Source organism: Polyodon spathula, chromosome 7 (assembly GCF_017654505.1).
Source record: "Polyodon spathula isolate WHYD16114869_AA chromosome 7, ASM1765450v1, whole genome shotgun sequence".
Classification (NCBI taxonomy): Eukaryota; Metazoa; Chordata; class Actinopteri; order Acipenseriformes; family Polyodontidae; genus Polyodon; species Polyodon spathula.
In genome coordinates, this window is record NC_054540.1 from 34000518 (window position 1) to 34019683 (window position 19166).

General features: G+C 39.2%; 1 protein-coding gene across 2 annotated transcripts in view; it reads right to left on the minus strand.

The window, feature by feature from the left end:
• LOC121318569 (ras association domain-containing protein 3-like) overlaps positions 1-19166 on the minus strand; it is an 83433-nt gene that overhangs the window by 45211 nt on the left and 19056 nt on the right. The window lies entirely within an intron of this gene.

Genomic DNA, 19166 nt, shown 5'->3' on the forward strand with positions numbered 1-19166 from the left:
TGTAGTGGGTGACGTTAGACCAGAACCAGGAACCAACAAATAAAAAACAGAGAGGTGGAGTTTGGTGAAGCTGAGCGATTGGTTTCACTCAGCATTTAATAATTGAACAAACAGAAAATAAAAAGGTTGTAAAGACAAACAAAACACAGGACGCGGCACTGGCAGCCAAAATAAAGAGACAAACAAAACGGACTACACAGACAAACACATTGAGAAGTTCTTACTTTAACTATTACTACAATTATTACCTCCGTCTCCAATCCCGTTCTCCACTCACCGAACACACAACCCAGAGTGAGTGAAAACATGCTGCTTTTATGCAGCTGTACGGAGACTTGATTGCTAATCAATCATTCAATTGGCGTCTCGATGCAACTGCACGTGAATTAATAAAGTGCAATTCCCCGTGCTCGCATATTATTACATTTTACCTGCATGTGAAGTGCTGTGCAATCCTCGTGCCTTAATACAAATATACATTTTAAACACTTTTGCTTATAACCCATATTTATATCCCATGTATTTTATATATAAACACCAACATTAACACACAACACGCAACATACAACACCAAAATACACACAGGGGCGGGGCAACATTGCCACACTGTGTTATTTTGCTTTTGTTTTATTAAGATGGGTTTATCTGTTACTTTATTATTATAGTTTATTAACATACATTTGCCTATTGTTTTGCTGTTACTTATTCCGTTAATTTCATATGTTGATGCATGTGCGTCACGACAAGTAATACATATGTATTTATTTATGTATTGATTCATATTGTGGCTGGTGGCTAACTCCGTCTTAGAGAACACTTTGTCTATAAGAACATTTCGCTGGCTTCCCGAGGGGTGTTCTCTTAGCCGGAGACTACTGTACTGACTTATTTTTTTCTTAAATTGGACATTTTTAGATAATCCCTTAAGTTAGTCGTGCTTGCAATTTGCAGATGCCCCCTTAATAAGCAGCATGGTGCTGGCATTCTGACCAATAACACAATCAACAGCACTTATAGAACTGCTTGCCAGTCTTCTAAGATGAGGATTGCCATGGGGGTTGGAATTGCATCCTTGAACTACAAACTGTACAAGTGCTGGTATTTTAGATACAAAATACATAAATCAATTTTCCCAGACCCCAATTAGTACTAATCATATACTAGCATAGCTAAGGGAGCATTAGATTGCCCAAGATTAGTGCTAATCTGGGTTTATTAAACCAGTTGTTCATCTTTAAAACACATCAAACTTTCCTTTCAGGTAAACTTGCCGTGTAATTGCAAACGTCCATATCATGAGATTGCAATTATAAAAGGTTATTGATTATTGAGCTGCATTGTTCATTTTCAGGTGGCCTTTTTTAGTATGCAAATAAATAAAGGGCTTTAGCAGGGGCGGTGGTTATAAGATTATAAGATCTGTATCTTCAAAACCGCTATCATACCTGCAATGGAATTCCAGATAAGCGCTACAAAAAACTCTCAGTTTGCATGCCGTGCTTTCACATTGTCTTGTACCTTCTATGTGATTTCACCAGGAGAGTGCAATTCTCTACACTTCCTTTCCCACCGCTAACCAACCAGCTGCTTCCCCTAAAGAGGTTAGATGACCTAGGAAGTGTAACCTGAACTACCTGAGTTTAAAGCTTGCTAACAAAAAGCTTTCTTTCATCTGGTTTGTTACCACCATGGCATGTTTTTTAATAAAAACACATGTTTTGGTTTAACATAAACACAAAAAACTGAACATGTGAGACCTATTATATATAGTGCATGAAAAACAAATATATGGCATTATTGCATAGCTAGAAAGCCTTTAATGAGGACAGGCAGTACTGGGTATGATGGAGCACTTACTAGGGAACCAAAGACTGACCTTGTAGTTGAAATACATGCTTCACAGACAACCACACTAGTATTGCATCCTCAGACTGGTTTCCTTATTTATAATTCATGCACATGTACCCTGGCAATCCTTTTCTAAGCCACAGAGTCTCACAATCATGTTCAGGGTTATTTGTAATAATCTCCATACTCTTCTGTGTAATTTTAAAGAAAGCAGCCCCTGTTGAGGGACCGGTTTGTTAACGTTGCTGAAATGTAACTTTAGATCTGCAAACTTAAAATGGTTCAATAGCTTGATACCCCAAACAAAATACTGCTTTAAAAAATACATGCATATAACATTTACCAATATCATGAACTAGTAGAGCACAACAACCTTTATCCACAGTATGTACACATAACATACAGATAGAAAGGTGTAACTTGTGGTAAAACTTAACAGGACATTCTTTTGAACAACTGGATATTGCTGTTCTCCGGATGCAAGTGTATAGCCTGTTCCACTACACCCCCACCCCCCCTGCCAAGGGTTTGCATCACCTAAAGTGAAAGTGTTGTTAAGGATATTGTCTGTATGTGATCAGAGAATGGAATCTGCTATATTTACAGCACTGCAAGCAGACTAACACACTATCCCTTCCCTAAAGAAGAGGCATTAGAAGTGTGTCTTCAGTACTGTCTTGCAGTTATAAAATCAGCCTGCATTATTAAGCAATTGTATTAATGGAGCCAGTACTAAAATAATTGCATGCTGTTTCATTTTCACCATCAGCAGCATAAAAGTATGAGGTGGGCCATTACTTGCAATGCACACCATTCAGCTGACAAGACAGGAAGTGCTGCCTATTTCAGCTCTGAGGACAGAAGTGACACGTTTGACTGATCGATGTGTCCTTCAAGCAGATTTGAATTTAATTTCAGCCAGGGCCAATTAAAGAGACCCTACTAGGTAAAACGTTCAAAGTAAACATTTGATCGAATAAACAGTATCAAATCAGTTATAAGTTTAAAAAAAAAGTGAAGTAACGACACATTTTGTCCATTTCGTCCAAGCGGAGGTTAAACACAACCCAGCAAATATGAAGTCTGTATCTGAAATGGTGTCCAAACTGTGGCTGGAGGTTAAAACAGATGTGACCGCAGAAATTGTTTTCAACCTGTTACTGCCCAAGAGAGTCATAGAATACACCTGAGACTAAATCAGAGGAATTTCTGAAGACTGTTTCCTTAAAGCTGCTTAAAATCGGTCGATCAGAATCCAAAATGCCAAATGATCGCAAAATATATGGCAGCTGTGTTTGGTCAGATTACTGTAAATATGAAATCCATATCTCAAATAATCTCTGAGATAAGGGGACCATCCTTTAACAAGGACACAGGTAATTAGTTTCATCTTCTTTCTGGTCAAGTTTGAATTGATGTATTATCTTCGGATGGAACTGTAGCACTTTAACCTCAACTGAACCATCTCAGCAGAAAAGGGGAGTTTTTGTTCTCATTCAATATGCTTTTTAGATAACAACATGTTTAGATCTGTTCAGTGGCTATCTCAAATCACATCAACAGTATTGTCTCATGTGCTTGTTTGACTCAACAAAAGTGTGCAAGAAGCCACTCTCAACGAGATTATAGGCAGCCATGGACCATGATACATGTTTAGTGAGCACAAAAACACTGAAGCAGCGTTTAGTTTGGTTAAGCAGCCTTTTTATGGCACTTCAAGGTCTCTCTGATCATTGGTATGGCTCTTATAGCCAACAAGATCTGTTATAAATGAACCGTGTGAAAAAGGAAAATCTGGTCTAGGAACAGTAGTTAGTTCAGAGGACTGGTTGTGTTTTACTGTTGATTTGTATTGTATCTTTCCCTGTAAATTCTTATCAGTAAAACGGAAATTTGAAATAAACAAGTTGATGCCTTTTTACAAAGTAACTTTTATAAAGGCAATTTAAAGGTTCAGTGTTCAATCCTTTTTTTTTCATTCCTGCTTTCTGTAACAGAGTTCCGAGATTATATTTATAACCTCTGCAAGCACTAGTAGGATAATGAATGACTATTGGAGACACACACTGCTGTAGTAACGAGCAGGGTTCAGTATACACAAGCAGAGGAATCGTGTGACTCCATACAGTAGCTGAAACTACATTTGAACAAAATAAACAAACTTAACTGACAACAAGGCCTGCTTTCTGCTAAAAGTGCACAGCAAGATAAACAGTTAAAGAAAGTAGTAAATGCAAAGGAATTATTTTTCAGTGGAAAATTTAATACCTGTGCTTTGGGCAGCTTTGTATTATTATGGTCCTGTGCAAGAAACTGACACGGCAAAGACATTCCGGTTACAAAACCTTAAAATGTTTCTGCTATATTTTACTTCCCAGATATGACCAAATTGGATTTTGCTGATTTGTTTTCCATGCAATGGCTGAAGTCATAAATCGTACAATGCCACGGTATCATGTTTCCTATTATAACACAATAAACACCATATCTATCTATCTATCTATCTATCTATCTATCTATCTATCTATCTATCTATCTATCTATCTATCTATCTATCTATCTATCTATCTATCTATCTATCTATCTCTATCTATCTATCTATCTATCTATCTATCTATCTATCTATCTATCTATCTATCTATCTATCTATCTACCTGCCAGCACAATATAACAGCACATAAATGAATCCATTTTACAGAATTTGTCATGTTACTTCCCTTTAATTCTGGTGAAAGTAAAGCAGAAATAAAATTTAAAAATACATCACTGCTTCTAGATCACATTCTGTATGACCTTCAGTTCAAACATTATATCTCATGTCTATACAGTATGACATTGTTAAATTATATTAGTACTATTAATATTATTATTATGATGGTGGTGTAATCCATGCTGCTAGGAAATAAACCCCCTTCCCTTTCTTACCCGCTTTGGCTCTTTTCTTCACCTGAAATGTGATTTTTCCCGATAGTTTGTAAAAAGCCGTTCCCATTCCAGAAAAACGACGAGGCTTGTTTATAGGAAAACCCAAAATCTGACTCTAACTGATGCTGCAACAGGCTAAAGTTGTTAACTCGCAGACACACTCTTGCACACACGTATACAATGACTGGGATTACTGAAGACGGATTACTGTTTGATCAGAGAGAAACTCCATCCCTCTCTGCCTAGCTCATTTGCATGGATGCTGGCAACTCGCATGCGTTTGTGCTGAGCAGAGAGATTTGACTGTCAAATGAACTGCTTTCTCTGCAGCGCTCAGGACTCGAGCAAAGTGCAGGAGCCGTTGATGTTGTTTTTGTTTTTCATGTAGATATATTACAGACACATACTGCGATTGCCCACATTGTGTGATTGATAAATATTTCATCAAGCACTTTATTGTTACTTAATCATGGGTGCAAAACATACTACAGTTAAACCTTGTTAAACAATTAACAAAATATTGGCATATGTCTTACCTGTTGTGCACCCCCATTGCACAATTGTGCAGTTTTGAAAGAAACACATGCACTGGAAAGCATGTGCTTCCATTCTAAAAACATCTGGCACTACACTAAGTTAACAAACGTTCTCTACATAAGTTGTTCTTGCAAACAGAAATGTATTTAACCTAGTGTTAGCAGATATTCTGTTTGGAAAAAAATACACGTTTCTTTTAAAACTGTACATTTGAGACCTATGAATCCAAGTGCATAAGATTTATGGAATTGCTTTTTTAGATACAATTAGAGACCGACAAAATGCGGTCTACTACTGAAGGTACATAGAATTTCTTGTAACACATTAATTTTGATTATTTAAAAAGTTCTTAATTGAATCAATGTAATTCATAATAAACTTAATTCATATTTAACTGGTTAACACCATATTGAACAGAAGTTATTTATTTTAGTTTCCTTTCATGCAAACTGTTTTAATTAAGAGGGTCAGAGTTTCTCATTAGGGAGGTAATTTAACAGCTTTGTATATCTGTGTTTACATGATTAACAATAGAAAATCTAATTAGAATTCAACTGTAAAAACGGACTGTTGTTTTTGAAAAACGAAAGATATTTTCACATGCAAAGTACTGTAGTAGCCTAAGTACGATTTGAAGACCAGACATTTCTGCAACAGATAGGAGACCAATCCAATAACTCAAGTGCTTTACCGGTGTCAGGTGTTAAATTTAAAGGTTACTGTCCTATACCTCTGTTCAGATTCCCCACAATGTGCAATCAGCTTTTCCAACAGCTCACACTGTTCTATATTACCAGTTTCTTTTCCAGACATTATTTTAAATTATCACGTCATTTTAAAGCTGGAAAACATTTGCTGCTTCAGTATGGGTGTAACAGGGAGAGATCTGTGCTGAATCTGCTGGCGTGTTCACGGGCTGCAGGAAGAGGGTAGCAGTCGTCCAACAACCGCCTGTGAGTCATGGCAGTGACATGGGGAGGTGGGAAAGTGGGTGTGTGGACTTTCCCCCTCTCTAAATGGCTGAGAGGCGTGTCTTGGGAGATTGTTAGCCCTATAAATTAACGCTCTGTTGTTTCCTCAGATCTGCCCTTTTAAACGTGTAGAGTGCGCGGAAACGCTGGTCCACGACTGAACGGAACGGAGGTTCAGAGCGAGACAGTGAGGGAGGGGAACCCTTGGGCAGATCCCTGAATAAGGATAGCTGAGCAGGCTAGGTAGCTGGCAGCACAGGACGGTGATCCGGGTCACACGGGCAGCGGTGACCGGAATATTGCTGTAGAGTGCAGCTCCTTTGTAGTTTTGTTACTGTTTTATTTTTCCTGTTTCTTTGTGCCTTCGATTTTTGTAATATTGTTTTGAAGCACCTGCGAGTGCGCCTGAACTGTTTACCCTTGCTTGGTATTCCCGTGGTTCTGTTTACCATAGTTGGTAAGCAGACCACGGACCAACAGCGCCCTCTGCGAGCTAAAGATACCCAACGCGCCCCTGAAATAAAACTGGGCACCTGTGTGGTGTTTTCAATTACACCTGTCTGTCTCCTAGTCAGTGAATTACCCACACCCCTTCCACAATGGGCTATTAACAAATACATACGGATTTTAACAAATGTATTACTTTATCCATAACTAGACAAATATATGCATGCAGACTGACTGCAGATTATTATTTTCTCTTGTTTTCTAAAACCACGTGCAGGAGAAAAGGGTCAGAGTGAGCACATGTGCAGTGTGCTATTTCAATAAGTTTTCCAAAAAGTGTGTTTACATGATATACATGTTGTTAGTTTTCGGAATTTAATCTGAAATTTCTAGGTGCTGTTTCTGGGTGCCATTTCCGAAAACTGTGTTTACATGACTTTTGATATTAGAATTAGTTTTCTGAAAAATATCGGAATCCTTATGCTCATGTAAACGCACTGACTGTCTTCAATAAGAGCAAATCCAGACTGCGAGAAAGTGGCCATGATTGTTAAATGCTTTTTATACTGAGGTTGATTAACAGGATGTTATATACAGTATGTAGTACAATATTTAGAGATTGTTAATAATATTAAAAAAAAATGTAAATGTTAAATAAAATACAGTATTTTTTGTGGGATCCTTGTAACACCACAACCCTACAATAAATATATACATTCCCATTATATATATATATATATATATATATATATATATATATATATATATATATATATATATATATATAGTGATAAATAGGTGTATAATTATTGGAAGTGAAGTAAGGGAAGCAAAGAATTACTTACTAATGCCTACTGTTTAAACAAAGCAACGGAGTAGTTGCAAAGAGACTACAAAACCTCACTCAAGAGCAAACCAACCAAGTGCATGTCAGGTATACACTGCTGAATGTATACAGTGTAAATAGTGGTCTGTGTGAACTGGATAATAAAAGGTATGGTACGCCAGAGTCTTACACAACTACCATTGTAGGTAAGGGTGCTCTGGTGGAGGTAATGGTGTCAGACTGGCAGTAACAAAATTTCCACACAGACAGTTTAAAGACTGTACAGCAATTACAGTTGTGGACATTGTAATCATTTACATCATCTCATCCATCCTGTCACAAAATATATATATACACACTAAAAGTATTGGGACACCAGTCTTAAAATGGAGGGGTGTGACTTTTATCATCCCTTGTACCTCACCTAAACCCTTTACTTCTAAATATCTTGATATCTCTGAATACATAATCCTCCTCTGTAAATCAATATAAGCAAACTATTTTACTGAGAAGGCCATCTCACGAGTGCAGCCGTTCCCCAAAATGTTATCCATTTTCTAGGAGACAGAGAAAAGGTTAGTAAAAAATCCTAATAAAAGGTTACAGCCCCGCACTTCAACTCGTCTGCTTTTCAAATTGGCAATCTGAGAACTTTATAAATCTGCTCTCGAGTTCCTGGTTGTAAAAGAGGAATCTGGCTTGGTCGTGGGATCGGAGGACACCCAGTGACCCTTCAGTTCTGTTGAGCTGGGTGGAAAATTGCTGCAATGTGGGGACATGTGGCAAAGTGGTGAGTGCAGTACCGTGCAGGTACAAAACACACAGACAATTACTTTCAGGTGCATGGGTGTTTATTGACAATAATAACAATGTCCAGAGCCCTAAGGCAATCACATGTAAATAATAAATGCTGGAGTGATACAGCGGCGTGTATCACTCGTAACTGTAATCCCCGGGTTTGACCCGCAAACAAAAGTCCAGGTTTTATACACACCCACACTAAACTCGAAACACAAACACAAGACAGTGAGTGAATTTAAGTGCTAGTGGTGATTACAGTAAATGTAAATGCTGGGGTGAAAAGTGATGTCCGGGTTAACGCTAGCTTGTACTCCAGCTCCGGATCGTGTTACTGATAGTCTAGACAAACCACAGTTACAGCCGACACTTTACAAACACAAAACAAACACTCACGGTTTTCAGCAATACGTTTACTCCTTTTAGATTAACTCCAACCATTTACAAAGGAGCAGATTACTTTGCTACGCCCTATTTTATACCCTCGCTCATGACCCCTTGGTTAACGAGTGCATCCGCTCCTCCAATGCGCTGATGCCACGCCGTTTCCTGTTCGGGTACCGTAGCTTAGTCCCTTTTCTAGTCGACCGACTTCCACCTACCCATGGGAATAAAGTGTCATGCCTTTTAGTCCAGGGTACTCTGCTTCCTTTATCTAGTACCCTCTCAGGTCGGGAGGGAGATCTAACACCAAGCGGCATTCGATCTCTGTCACAGGACATCATTGGACATTTTAAATTGGGGAGAAAAAGAAGCCCAGAGTCAGAAGTCCACATGCAATCTGCAAAACCAAGACATTCATTTAATTGGTTTCTTTTTGTCAACTGGGGCGCCAGGAGGACCACCGAATACACGAGCAGAAGATATCATCAATCACTGGCTTCTTCCTGAACTTCCAGCGATAATTAATAAAACATCTAAACAAGGAAGATGGTAGTTTGGGATTTACTTTCAAATCAGATAACAGACAATAAAGAAACTCTGCCTAACTGCCTAACTGTCTATTTAATGTGCATTTTAAATCACATAGAAAAAATCAACCAAACACCGTTAAAGATTTGTTAAACTCCCAGCACATCCTGCACAGGTGTCATCAAGTTTCACTACACCTCTCTGCTTTATACTGCTGCCTATGCTTTACCATGCATTCACTAAGATTTAATACACTTTGCTATGCTCTTACCAGGGGACAAGGGATGTTTTATTTTTATGATGTGACAAACACATTGTGACCATTGCATTACAAAACAAAAGCAGCAGCACGCAATCACACTCAGATACAAAGAAAGGGCAACTAGGAAATCAAGAAAACAGCCATGGGCTTAATGTAAGAAGAATAGCTTCTGTGATCCAATTATTTGTGAAGTGAAAGAGATATGCCTGGGGTCTATATGCCAGGAAGCAAAACAAAGTTTTAGTGAAACGGTTATTTATTGCTGTACAATACAGTAGTGGAACCTCCGAGAGAATCATAGAATACATCAATATACCAAGTATAAAGATTCATATTGAGCATGCAGTGTTTATAAAACCTTGCAAACATGAAGTTGATACCTTAAATAGAGGATTTGGCAGCGAGTCGCCTGCAGACTTGGAACACAGGGGTTAAATTCTCTCATACAAAAGCCTCAATCGAACTTGACCAGATTCAATGATTCTACGAGGTGTAGTGAATATGAAACACTAAACACTCAATCATGGGATAAAACTTCTCTCTGACAGTATACAGGCACACATTTTGTCTGCTTTCATCAGTGTGATTCCTTAAGTCCCTGGGGATCCAGCACTTTGAGTTACAATGTTATTGTGACCCATAAAAGAGACTCCCAGGACACCAACCCTTATACAAGCGAGTCATAGTATCACTCTAACAATAGGATGAAACTGAAGGAGACACTGACACTTCCCAGAAACAGTGCAGTTCAATCAACAGGAAAACCTCAGTTCCACCACTGTTCAGCAGTCCTGCCTTCTCTTCTCAATCCATATATCCCAGTTCAAAAAGGATTTCTCTTTCAAACAATGATTTCCTGAAGTGAAGTGGGGGAGGTATATTAGTGTGGCACTGTACATTGAAGCCCATAGCTAAAGCACTGTGTAATGAAGCCTGTGAAGCGCTGATATGTTTCTCTTCCTCACTTCCCACAATCTGCCTTTTCAGAAGAAGTTTCTCTGACTAGCAGGCACAAGGAATTGTACAGAACACACCAAATAGGATGAGAAACAGGAGACATTAAATGTCTGGGAAATGCAGGTAATATAAAAGTATATCTTTTAGGGGTGTAACGATTAATTGCAAGATGGTTCATCATTAAATGATCATTTGATCTTTAAATGCATCATACAAGCACATGTATCGTGACACGTATCGTATCATGACCTGCATATAGGGATATGTATCGTATCGTGACATTAGTGTACCGTTACTCCCCTAACACCTTTATTATAGTGTATAATCCTTTTCCATTCAGTATTTATGAAGAATGTTTAAATCCTTCCTACGCAAAAGAACAAGTCTATCTTTGCATCACAGAGTGTGACATCAATGTAATCCACATCACGATACTATAACATGTTTGATCACATTAGTCAGTCTGTGCTTGAGGCTCCTTATGGCAGGGCTGTGATAAAAACATCTCTTGGCACCTGCCTGTCATCACCATGCCTGACTGCAGGGGGTGCTATTCTCCCTCCCGTTTCATGAGCAGTAAAAACAGGCGCACTAAAAACGCACATTTTTACAGTCTTCGTTCACAAAATGGTGAGCCCCATGCACTGGCCGTTTCCATCTCCTTACATGGTAAGCAGGATACCTACCTTGTATTTGCACTTTTGCACTTTTAGCACAAATTCCTATTGATAAACTCTGGCTTTTATACAAATATTTGGAACCTTTCAGGTAATGTGTGATTATTACACAATTACATAGCTGATTAATCTGACCTCAAATTATTAAAATTACATTTCAAATCAATAAAAGAAAAAGAAAACAACAACATTGGTTCATTTAAAATGATATCATTCGCAACTTGAATTAATGAAACCAATGAATGGAGTGTACATACAATCATATGTTGATCATGACAAACTTCAGTTTTTTACATCACTTGAGCAGTGATCTTACATAGAAGTTTTATTTTGCGGGTTGTACAATGACTGTCACGGGCCTGTGGATTTCATGTGGGTGACTCAAGTGTTCTGGATTACAAGGAGCCTCTGTGTGCGTGAGAACCCATGACTTCAGTCCAATATTGATTTAATGCAATGGAAATGAGGCCTTTTGAAAAGGAAGTCAATGAATTCATAATCAGTTTACAAAAGAGATTACGTCCGCCTTGCAAACAATGTTAATAACAGTTGCTAGGCTACAGTCATAAAGGCTATAGCAGAGGGGCTTTAAATAATAATTAATCTCTTTTTTTTTCTTTCTAAGAGCTCTTTCCTCACAGGCTCTATGCCACTTCCCCTTGGTGACACACCGAATCCAAGTACTGCCTGACTGGTGCTTGTGAACTTACGATGAATCGCCGCTCGGGGGGGTTTCTGCCAGGGGTCCTTGGTGGGAGGTTCGGCTGCAGGTTGGAAGCGAGGCCCCACGCACACAGACACACAGTGTTTCAGGGAATTAAACTTAAGACCTGTATTATACCTCATGAGTTATATATAACTCGGCTCCCTTCTGCAGCAGTATCAATCCTACACACATAGGTGTTGGGTATACTATCTCTACACCAATAACTATACCAAATTCTCTCCCCTCTCTCACTCTCATTAGAGATTCACGTGGTCTTTAAGCTGAGGGAACACGGAGCCTCTTTGTGGCTTGGAACTTGGTTTCAGGAGACTAGGTTTGATACAGTAAAGTTGCCTGAAACTAGGTATCCCGGTCTCCTGGAACCAGGTGTTAAGACACTGTTACTGAAAAAGTGGCTCTGTGTTTCTGTGGCTGAGATGAAGCAATCCTCTGGCACGCTTGAGGTGCAGGTGGGATAAATATGCTTAAAGACACATGACCACTGTAGGAGAGTCGCACTAGGTCAGAGGTCAAGGTGAAAGGTTGAGAGCAATATATAAACATCATCGGTTTATACAACCCCGCTGATATATCTGGATCGCAAACAGTTTTATGATGAAAGCAAATGAATTACTAAGAGGATTGATTATTCTATTACTTTATTTATACTGTATACTACATGATACTAATGTACCCCCTGTATAAGGAACTCTTTGGTGACCATTTAGAGTATACTGAATGAGGCGCTAGCCAAAGCATTTTTTTCTTCTTGACTCATAGCCATCTTGGTAAGGTTGGCAAACTTGACTGTTAGACCCTGAAACAACCCAGCCTGGGCATGCAATGGTGGAGAACACAGGAGGACACCGAAGGCTGTTATTATTATTATTATTATTATTATTATTATTATTATTATTATTATTATTACTGTAAAATTAACCTGTGTTTTTGTTTTGTATTTTGCCTGGAAAGGAGATTAGCTCTCCCATTTGAGTCTTCTGTTTGGTTTGTGCCTTAAAGGACCACAGCCCTAATTTAACAAAAATGCACCATACAGTACTTCACCACCAACACAGTCTCCACCTTCCCTCTTACCAACCCCTATAAAAAACATGACGCGGTCCGAGTAGAGCTCTCTCCACTGTCTACCACTAGGGGCGCTCTGCCACTGAAGCATCAACAAAGACCTTGCTCCGATTCTGAGAGATTGCGTACCAGGACAAAGTAGCACTTGTATTAATGTAGCATTGTACGTGAAATACCTGCACATCCTGAATTAAAGATAAAAAAAACAAGGAGGGATCTTCAACACATGGCACTGGGAACCATTAATTCAGTCTGTCTTTAGATACAAATGGAGCAAAAAAGAGCAGGTTTAGCATTCTTTCAAAATAGGTTAAAGAATGCAACTACACTCAGACTTTATTTAATTCGTCCAAAGGTAAAATAAATAGACAGCAGAAACCTTGCAGACACGTTGTTGAATGCTTGTAATTTTAGTAGTCAGCTCAAACATCTATACATAGGAGTGGGTGTAAAGGAGGGTGCCCAATCCCAGTCCTGGAGGGCTGTTCCACACCAGGTTTAACAGGTAAACAGAGATCATGAACTGCTGTACTTCACTGTCTGGGTGGAGGTTTAATTGGTTCAATTAAACGATACAGAACAGGGTTGGAGCAAAGACCAGGAGTGGAAAAGCCAGCTTTGGCCATCCCCTGATGGAAATTTAAAACCATGGAGTGAACTAAAACCAAGCACCTGAAACATATACTCTTGCGCCATCTTGTGGTTACAAACATTCACAGCAGCCCCTTCGGGAAGACAGGAAGAAAATGATCCACCCTTGAGCAAAATAAAAAATATTCCCTGCTTTAACCAAAGCATGTCTGTAATCACAGCATCCTTGCCATTCCTGCTTTGTTTGAAAACAACAATGTCAATCCACAGTGATGCTACATTCATGTCCAGTTCTATTTTATGTTTTACATAAGTGTTCAGTGAGTACCTCTAAATCAAGTTGAGAGTGTACTTCTTCGCTCTGTCATACAAAGAGTACCAGAGAAAGTGCACTTTCAACTGGATTAGAGGCAGCCACTGAACATTTAGAAACATACTATAAGTCAATAAATCCAAATAACATACTCAGTCTGTTTCTATAGAGCATGTTGTGGTTTAAATGTTTGAATGCTTTGCTGTTGACATTCTGAGTGTGAGATCTACACTCTCTGTGAAATTGTAAGCGTAGCTGCTAATAGGTTCCAATGGGGACGTGGCTTATAATTCAAATAGAACTTTGTTGGGTTATTTTGTCCACTGCTTCTGTGCAAAGCAAAGATATTGTGTTTACAGTAAATACACATTTATAGTACAACATATTACATTATAACACAGTACAATCACCCAACATCTTTATGAAATGCTGTACGTCAAAAGTCATTTTAAAAATATGGTTTAACTCTCCACACTTAACTTGATCTCTCATTTAAAGTTGGGGATGGTAAGCCATGCTAAAAGCAGAGCAAAGTGTTGTACAGCACGCATGGGTAAGCATGGTAAAGCACACGTAAATGGTAAATGGAACAGCAGGTCCTTAATACTGAATGTACAAAGAGGTTCTGGCGAATAATCAACCAAGGTCACAATCTGGTAAATTCATAATAAATTCCGGATTCCCACAGGAATAACATCTGAATATCTTCTGCACTTGCTGTGAGTTCTGATGTCATTCATTTTGAATTCCGCCCCTGTAATTCATCATGATTTCAAAACATTACGGTTCCCCTTCTCTCTCCATCCGTTCCTACTGAATTCCCTGTTTATTCTTCACTAATTCATACTCTCTTACTCGCCCACCAGGGGATTGGGAGAAGTGTTGATTCATGCATGACTGCAGGCCATATGCTTGTATATTCAAATGAAATTCATTATGAATTTGCAGCCATTATTTTGAAGTGTTACCCACAATCTTATACAGTATATCTTCACAAGAATCTTGAATTATGCCTTCTCCTACACAGTCCCACAGGACAACCTTGTCCATTGTGCATGAGAAGAGCATGGTGCTCTGAGAGCCATGTTAACATTGCGTTTATTTGAGAATAGGGTTAAAGCACTTTGACACATGGCTCTCAGATCTCACTCTGAAGAGATCGAAATGAGAACATGGCAGATGTATTATACCTAATGATTAAAACAAACACTAAAGAATCTACTGTAGGCTGCGGCTATGGGGGAACTGTAAGTAGGATTTTAACGATGTTGCACACCTCAATCCATACTTATGTAGACTACAGAATCCATAAACTGAATATTCTGGATCTGAGTATGATGCATTCACTAGGTGGAGGGATAGAAATAAGAATCCTATTGCATAACATTTTCTCCCATTCCAGGTTTTGCTATGAGCTTGATTAGCCACAGTGTGTAGGCAACAAGCTCAGGTGTGTCTTATTAAACTTGTAGTAAAACCAGGAATGGATCAAACTGCCATGCAATGGGAGTCTCATTTCCATCCTCGTACATGGCAGTAGTGTGTAGAATACTAAAGTTTCCTTTCCAGCATGCAGTGTACTGGTGGAATAGTCTCAGAAGACAGACATGCACACTCAGACTCATTTGTTTACATAGGATTTCTGCCCATGCACGCTAATGACCAGTAATGATAAGGCATGACTTCTTTAATTTAACAAGTTCATAAAAAAAGCTATAATCACACTGTCTAAGTACAACCTTTGCATATTTTCCTTTTAATATAAATAACATTTATTATCATATTGCATGTTCCTTATACTTGAATATCTAACTTAAAAGGAATGTGCATTTTACACACAGCTGTGTCAGCCCTTATTAAAAAGTGTACCACAGTAAATGTTCACACCATTTTGCAGTTTCCACATGGTTATACTATGCGTTTACCATAGATTACCACAGGTTGCCGTGTTTTTGAATATGCTTTTGCATACCTCTCTGTGCTTTACAATGCTTCTCTAGGCTTTACTATGCTTTCATTGTACTTTATTACGAGCTTTTACTGTGGGGAGTTTTTATAAGGGAAGCCACAGTTTCTCAGCTATTAGTTCTGTGTTTAATGTTTATTTTAAACTGTAAAACAAACAGCTCCGCTCACGACATGAAACATACTTCTCATATGCAGTTTTCTATGCTGAGATGAAAGCAAGTAGTTGAAACATTGGTCTGCTTGACTTTCTCCCCGAGTTACTGATTAACAATAACCAATTTTCTCTGCTTCCCTGTACAATGAGAAGCACCATCTCTCATGAAACAGAAAAAACCATCTCTCATGCACAACAGCCTGGTGTGTGTACATGTTGTGCTGGCTGTGGTGTACAATTCAGGTGCTCTGTTCCAAGGTCAGACTCCTGCAAATCTGTAATGGACATTTTATGCAATGGCCTTCCCCGATAAAAAATTACCACAGTAAAAGCATAGCAAAGTGTGATAAAGCATAGTGAAAGCATGCTAAAGCATAGGTAAGCATTGTAAAGGATAGGGAGGTATGGTAAAGCTTGACAAAATTATATGGTCACAACCAAGGTTTATAATCCCAGTACCCTGAAGAATCCTTAACAAAATCATTAGCAGACCACAGCATTACCAGCAATGGAACACTATGGATCTGCCCAGTGGTACTGATGCTGTCACACTGTCTGCAGGTGACAAATGAAGAGATAAAGTTTAACCAAACTACACAAATGTGTGTGATCACTAAACATGTTTAAATATAACAGCAGTTTCACCTGTTCTGGGTTTTAATACACGCTTGATTAGCCCAAGTGTGTATGTAACAAGCTCAGGGGTGTCTTGATAAACTCATAATAAAACCAGGAGTGCATCAAAGTGCTATGTAAAGAGAGTATCATTTCCATTCCTGTATAACATCAATTTTGCTGCATTTTGACTGTGTGCTTCTGCCAAAGGCTCCTGAATGCCCTGTTTAATGTGGTTTTCAAACCTATTAAGAGCATTGAATGGGATACTACCTCAATCAAGAGAGCCACATTGGCTGCTGGGCAGCCCAGTTCAACTGTACGACTGCAGCCTTCCTGCTTACCTGCAGTGAGAAGTGTTACCACCTCTTGTATCTTTGTTGCAGTACACAGTATTTATATTGTCTATTACCAATGCATCCCTGAAACTGGCTTAAACAGAGCTGTACAGATTATTCAACTGACACCAATGAGTTTAGTAAGCACAATGGGCAAGGTTATCAAAGCAATTTACTGCATTTTATTTCTGAAAGGGAAAACAATCATTACAATAACTAAAACATCACCAAATACATAAATAACAGTATCACACCACCAACAGTGTCACACCACCACCTACAGTTATAACAGCATCACACCACCAGCTACATCAATAACAGCATCACACCACCATCTACATAAATAACAGCATCACACCACCAACTACATCAATAACAGCATCACACCACCAACTACATCAATAACAGCATCACACCACCAGCTACATCAATAACAGCATCACACCACCAACTACATCAATAACAGCATCACACCACCAACTACATCAATAACAGCATCACACCACCAACTACATCAATAACAGCATCACACCACCAGCTACATCAATAACAGCATCACACCACCAACTACATCAATCAATAACATCAATAACAGCATCACACCACCAGCTACATCAATAACAGCATCACACCACCAACTACATCAATAACAGCATCACCACCACAATAACAGCTACATCAATAACAGCATCACAACACCAGCTACATCAATAACAGCATCACACCACCAGCTACATCAATAACAGCATCACACCACCACTACATCAATAACAGCATCACACCACCAATAACAGCTACACATCAATAACAGCATCACACCACCAACTACATCAATAACAGCATCACACCACCAGCTACATCAATAACAGCATCACACCACCAGCTACATCAATAACAGCATCACACCACCAACTACATCAATAACAACTACATCAATCACACCACCAGCTACATCAATAACAGCATCACACCACCAACAGCATCACACCACCAACTACATCAATAACAGCATCACACCACCAGCTACATCAATAACAGCATCACACCACCAGCTACATCAATAACAGCATCACACCACCAGCTACATCAATACCACCAGCTACATCAATAACAGCATCACACCACCAACTACATCAATAACAGCATCACACCACCAGCTACATCAATAACAGCATCACACCACCAGCTACATCAATAACAGCATCACACCACCAACTACATCAATAACACATCACACCACCAGCTACATCAATAACAACAGCAATAACACACACACCACCAGCTACATCAATAACAGCATCACACCACCAACTACATCAACAACAATAACAGCATCACACCACCAGCTACATCAATAACAGCATCACACCACCAGCTACATCAATAACAGCATCACACCACCAGCTACATCAATAACAGCATCACACCACCAGCTACATCAATAACAGCATCACACACCACCAGCTACATCAATAACAGCATCACACCACCAGCTACATCAATAACAGCATCACACCACCAGCTACATCAATAACAGCATCACACCACCAACTACATCAATAACAGCATCACACCACCAGCTACATCAATAACAGCATCACCACTACATCAATAACACTACATCAATAACAGCATCACACCACCAGCTACATCAATAACAGCATCACACCACCACATCAATAACAGCATCACACCACCAACATCACACCACCAACTACATCAATAACAGCATCACACCACCAACTACATCAATAACAGCATCACACCACCAGCTACATCAATAACAGCATCACACCACCAGCTACATCAATAACAGCATCACACCACCAACAGTATCACACCACCAACTACATCAATAACAGCATCACACCACCACCAGCTACATCAATAACAGCATCACAGCATCACAACACCAACTACACCAGCTACATCAATAACAGCATCACACCACCAGCTACATCAATAACAGCATCATCACCACCACCAGCTACATCAATAACAGCATCACACTACACCAGCTACATCAATAACAGCATCACACCACCAGCTACATCAATAACAACTACATCATCATCACACCACCAGCTACATCAATAACAGCATCACACCACCAACTACATCAATAACAGCATCACACCACCAGCTACATCAATAACAGCATCACACCACCAACACATCAATAACCACCAGCTACATCAATAACAGCATCACACCACCAGCTACATCAATAACAGC